Source organism: Peromyscus eremicus, chromosome X (genome assembly GCF_949786415.1).
Source record: "Peromyscus eremicus chromosome X, PerEre_H2_v1, whole genome shotgun sequence".
Taxonomy (NCBI): domain Eukaryota; kingdom Metazoa; phylum Chordata; class Mammalia; order Rodentia; family Cricetidae; genus Peromyscus; species Peromyscus eremicus.
In genome coordinates this window covers 71,342,462-71,348,461 of record NC_081439.1, presented here as the reverse complement: position 1 = coordinate 71,348,461, position 6,000 = coordinate 71,342,462, and the positions used below count along the sequence as shown (strand labels likewise).

The following is a 6,000-nucleotide window of genomic DNA, read 5'->3' as shown; positions in this document are numbered from 1 at the left end:
GTGTAATATCTATCTTTATGTGGCTTGTTTTTTTATATTTTATTTTTACTTTGCCTTTAAAGACTTTATTTTTAAAACTTTATATTTTTTAATATAACTGCTTACATTATTTTTTTCTTTTAAGCCTGTGTACATTTTTATATACTTTATAAACCTATTATTTTAAACTGTAGCATTCTGGTCTGGAGGGATAGCTCAGCTGTTAAAGGCTAGGCTCACAACCAAAAATAAACTGTAGCATTCTAAGACTGAAAGGGCACTGTGGCTGATTGCTCCACCCACCTCAGATTCTCAACATGGCTGTGGTACAGTTTACCACCAGCTCTGGGAGCCATCAATTTTTAGAAACAGTGGGTCTGTGTTTTTATCAAAGCAGTGTGTAGCCCAGAAACTTTTTTTTTGTACTAGCAAAGACTAAATCAACCAAGCAGCTCAATGTGTCACTTGTAGATGCCTCATTCCCGCCATACTGCTGGTCAAGCTCGCACACCAGGAACCCTCCAACTTGAGAGAGACAACTAGGAAGCTGTTTTTAGCTCTGTTTTAGAATCTTTTTTTTTCAGGTTTCAGGTGGAAACTCTTGCCCCACATTGGGCGCCATTTGTAGCTGGAGTTTTCCTGCCTGGCCCACAGTCAGGACAAATCTCTTTTAACAGCCAGTCCCACAGCAGCTCAGACCCAACCAAGTAAACACACAGAGACTTATATTGCTTACAAACTGTATGGCCACAGCAGGCTTCTTGTTATCTACTTCTTTTATCTTAAATTAACCCATTTCTATTAATCTATACTTTGCCACGTGGCTCATGGCTTACCGGTACCTTACATCTCGCTTGTCATGGTGGCAGCTGGCAGTGTCTCTCTGCCTCAGCCTTTCACTTCCCAGAATTCTCTTTTCTGTGTGTCCCATCTATACTTCCTGCCTGGCTACTGGCCAATCAGTGTTTTATTTATTAACCATTCAGAGCAACACATTTGATATACAGAACATCCCACAGCATTATTCTGGATATACAAATGTTTCCCATTGGGGTGTTGCTAAGAAACCTTATAACACAAGAACTAATGGAATTTTATTAATCACTTAAATTGTCAATTAGATATTGATATCTAGGTATATCCTGAATAAGAATGTAATCCAAATTACAGTCAGGCTTAGCCCATAGTGTTATAACCCATAAGATAATTTGTCTCACTTTTATTGAGAGAATTTCTTTTACTGATTTATCTTGTTAATTTTCCAGGTAGCTCAACCCTTGTGCAGGAGTCTTTTCTGACAAACAAATAACTATACAGTTACATTTTAATCTCTCAAATAATACTTATGACAATATAGATATTAAAAGCTCCTTGGTCTGATCCTGTCTCTTAGCATTTCCTGGGAGACTGTAATAAGTGAGACCCAATGGCCAACCTCTAAACATGAACTGGGAGATGAAAAACTCAAAACTGATATTCTTAAGGCAGACTAATGGAATTATCAATGATGTACATCTTGTAGTGCACAATGAGGGCAAATCAAATCATATACCTTCTTAACAACTATGATAGAATATGAAAAGGCTTCTTGGGATAGTTTTCTTGCTTATTCTCATCCTCTGACCTAAGCAAAGTTATCCCAACTCTCTTACTGACTCTCAGTAAGAATTATAGTAATACTGACAGTATTACATTATGTATGACACCAATGCTACATAACCCACAAATCACAATCCAAGGACACAACCTAAATAATCAAACGGCTTCCTTGTGCTCCATATATATGCCATCAACTAAGTCTTATCATGGTCTTTTAGATTGACCCTCCTTGGAAATGCTCTGAATGTTGCCCCATCCTTCATCTGTCCTCTTTCCTTGTTGATCTCTGAAAAATGTGAATAAGAGGATGTTAATAGGATATAGGCAGATAAGAAAAGCAGAGACAGGCTTCCTAAGAGGTCAGTATCCTTTCTCATGGGAAAAGTGGTAGAGAGAAAAAGGCAAGCTCAGGGTTAAATCTTTGTGCTGGATAATAAAGATAATTAAAGGATACAAGAGCCTCTATAGAACATCTAACCCAAAGTCTATGGTTGATTTCTAATCCAGTGACATCCTTCCTGATAAATTTCAGACTGCTTCAATATCTTTTCTCTTTCCACCTTCTAGTCTTACATCATTCACAGAACGATGTTTCTTAGTCCCAATAAATGAACTCAGCTAACATCACCATCCCTGCTCTAATATCAAATTAAAAGAGTAATTGTATTGAATTTCATTGAGATGTATTGTAATAAGTCTTTCTCTGTACCACCAGATCCCAAATAATGACACAGAAATTTCTTATTAATTATGAAAGCTTGCCCTATAGCTTAGGCTTGTCTCAACTAGCTCTTATAACTTAAATTAATCTATTTACATTAATCTACATTCTATCATGTACCACCTATCCTGCTCCCTCTGTGTCTTCTCATATCTCTCTTTTGTGCCCAAAATTCCTCTTTCTACTTCCTCTCTCTGCCCAGAAGTCCCACATATAACTCCTGCCTAGCTTTTGACCATTAAATTTTTTATTACAACAATCATAGCAATACACCTTCACACAGTGTACAAATACCCCACATTTCCCACTTTTGTCTAAAAAGAAAAGGTTTTATCTCTGACATGGTAAAACTGTGTACAACAAGAAAAATTATCAGATAAGAATTACGTTTACAATATCCAGTCCATTAGTATTTGGCAAATCTGGAGAAGGTACTATATCTTTTCTCCTGTCTGAGTGAGTCCTAAGTTTTATAACTAAGCCAATTCCTATCATAATTTGCATTACCATCTGAAAAAAATGTTTTATAGACCTTAAAACATTGTTTTAGATAAATAACCTAAGCTTTTATGCTTCTCAGCCTTACATACTTTATAACCCTTATATAAATTTCTTTCCTGATTTCTGTAACAAGGAAAACTGTAACATTATAATTATCTCATTTTCAACCTCATCTGAGACCCAAGAAAAGATATAGGATTAAGTAATTAAACAGGAAATACAGAGCAAGCAACTTTCAAAACTAAAAAAGGACAGAGACATCTGGCTTTCTGGACAGTCACCCTAAGTTTCCTAAGCAATTTGGGGGCACCAATCTTCAGTTTGCAGGCATAGAATATCTGACAGACTTTTTTGTAAAGTAGGAAATTTTTGATGGAATGTCCTACCATGTCTTGGCAAAGTTTGGCAGTCACCTTCATTTGTATCCTTATTATCTACTTTGGACAGCATACAGTCAGCAGTTGAGGCAAGGGAAGTCTCTTGCTCGGATGGCTAGCTTTACCATAGAGAAAGGAAACTCCATATGGAGGTTCTTCAATGTCCATCATCCTTTTTTGAAGTAACTTGGTGCTGTCAGGAGCAGACACTTCTCACTGTCATGAAAAGCCTTATGTTACTAAAACATATTAAATGTCATGTCATATTCTTTATGCCTTTGAAGTGTTTGAAGACTATTTAAAATATTTTTCTATTTGACCTGGAAAACATATGAAACATGACTACACATTTGATTATTATAGATGACTAACTACTATCCTGTATTCCTTTATTATCCCAAATATCTTTCAAGAACTAGAACCTTACATTTTTAAATGAGCTGCATAGATACAATACTTCAAACAAGATTAGAAGCATATAAACACCAATAACCTTAAATTCATATCAATATACAAAAATATCTTAAACAAAAGTAGAAATATATAGAGTATGTTCTAACAAAGTAACCTTAAATTTGAATCAATCTACAAAAATCCATACCTATGTAAAATATTTGAGACTAGTAGTCGTTTTCATTTTTTTTAGTTTGAAAATATATTCAATCATCTACCCTTCTATCATTTCTATATGTCTCTTTCTCATTTCAGAAAGAGATTGCTGAATCTAACCACCAGTGCTTGGTTTTCTCCCTTACCATGACCAGTAACAACTTGTAATGAATCCCCATAAATGAAGACAAACATTCATATCACACTGAATAACAAAAAAAAACCACCTGCCTCATCCTCTTGAAAATATGGGCATTGTGTTCTCTAGACTGCTTTCTGTTTTGTGGTGGTGATGTCATCTTTGGGGTACCCTGAGTAAATTAGGGTAATGGTCAAGTATTTAGATATGTATTTTTTATTTACTCTCTGTGTGATGGGAAACTATAGAGTATATCTGAGGTCTTGACTTGACAATCATCTCAGCTAGCAGATTTGAAGATATTCAGATGAAGATTTTTGAGAAAACTGCAACAGAGGCATTCTGATAGGTTTGATCACCTGGACTACTTGTCTTTATTGATATCTGATTTTTTTCTCTAAAAATATATAAACTTTCAAAATAAATATCTACATTAACAAAGTATGGAATGTGCAGTGTGCACAATTCAGTTAAAGATGATGTTTTGTTTCATGTTTGAGCAGGCAAAACACATCTGTAAAGTTTATAGGTTTGTTTGGACTGTATAATCAAACCTTTATCTGTGCCATATGAAAGGATGACATGTAATAATAAATCATGAGGACTCTGTAGCAAACAAGATTTATCATGTCTCATCCAGTCTCAGAGCTGTTCCTATATCAAGGGATCAGCTTATACATCACCTGTCTTGTAGCATTTCTTGGCTTTTTCCCTCATGCCTGTAACAAAGATCCTCATTATGTCTCCACGGATCGAATCTGATCTTTATTAATTTTGAAGAGAACCATAACTTTTTGTTTTCTATGGAAAAAAGGCATAACCTCTTCCCAAATGCAACATATTCTGACTTCCATTTAGAAGTTAAGACATTCTAAAAATATATAGGTTGTTTACTTTAGTAGTTTTCATAATCCAATGTCTCTCAGCAGCTATTGGTTTTTGTACATTAGGATTTTAAAAAATCAAAGTAAAAAAAGTGCCATACAGGATCCAGGCACAGTGTATATTTCCCATCTTTATATGACTTATTCTTTCTATGTTATTTTAAACTCTCTTTAAAGACTTTCCTTTATTATTTTTAACCATTTATATATTTTTCTATGACTGTCTACATCCATATTCTTTTCTTTCCTCAAAATCTAAGCACACTTTAAAACATACTTTTTAGAGGATTTCTGTGTTTGGACCTGGCTTTACTAAGTGCCTACAGTGATCTCTGATGGCAGGAGATAAGTTTTAATTGGCCATGTCAGCTGCCACCTCTCATCTTAGTGCATGGTGCTGGTGCATGGTGTTAGTCGTTGGTTCGAACTTGCAGGTAGTGGCTAGGATGCTGTCATACACCAGACTGTCTGAGAGAGTTTAAGAGTAGGAATCCACACCTTACTCCTTGTCCAGAACTTTTCTTAGCTTTAAAAGGCCCTAAATTTGGATATTTGTGCCTCCACAATGGACTTCATGTGTAGTAAGTCTTTCCCTGTATCATCAGTTCCCAAATAATGACATGGAGAATTCTTATTAATTATTAAAGCTCAGCTTTTAGCTTTGGCTTGTCTCAATTAGCTCTTATAACATAAATTTTTATTAATTTATATTACTTATGTTTTTATTTTATACATTTATATTAATTTATGTTCTATAATATACAACCCATGTTGATTCTTCTGTGTTTCCTTGCACTTCTATCATGCAATAAGATTCCTCATCCTACTTCCTCTCTCTGCCTGGAAGTCCAGCCTATACCTCCTGCCTAATTATTGGTTGTTTAGCTTTTTATTATATCAATTTTAGCAAAACACCTTCACTCAGTGTATAAATATATACAGTATATAAACCAGGTTTTTAGTCTGGTTAATTTTGATATATCATTAAATTTATAAAGTTTTATACTACTGTTTATTAAAAATAATGAAAGACAAAAATGCATGCTCATCATAACATGTATAAAAATGGCTTTTGATGTCATCCTAATGGGTATGAATAAGACTTTTGATTAATCTCAGCGTCCATTAAGGATAAAACAAATCAAACCAAGAAAAAAAAAACTTTAGATCAATAGATATTGAAAAATAACT

The 6,000-nt window shown here is 34.5% G+C and overlaps 1 long non-coding RNA gene across 1 annotated transcript in view; it reads right to left on the bottom strand.

The window, feature by feature from the left end:
- Nucleotides 1-412: 412 nt before the first annotated feature.
- LOC131899906 (uncharacterized) overlaps nt 413-6,000 on the bottom strand; it is a 98,458-nt gene continuing 92,870 nt past the window's right edge. The window contains exon 2 of the long non-coding RNA XR_009376142.1: nt 413-3,393. This is a non-coding gene — a long non-coding RNA (uncharacterized LOC131899906). The remainder of the gene's footprint in view (nt 3,394-6,000) is intronic.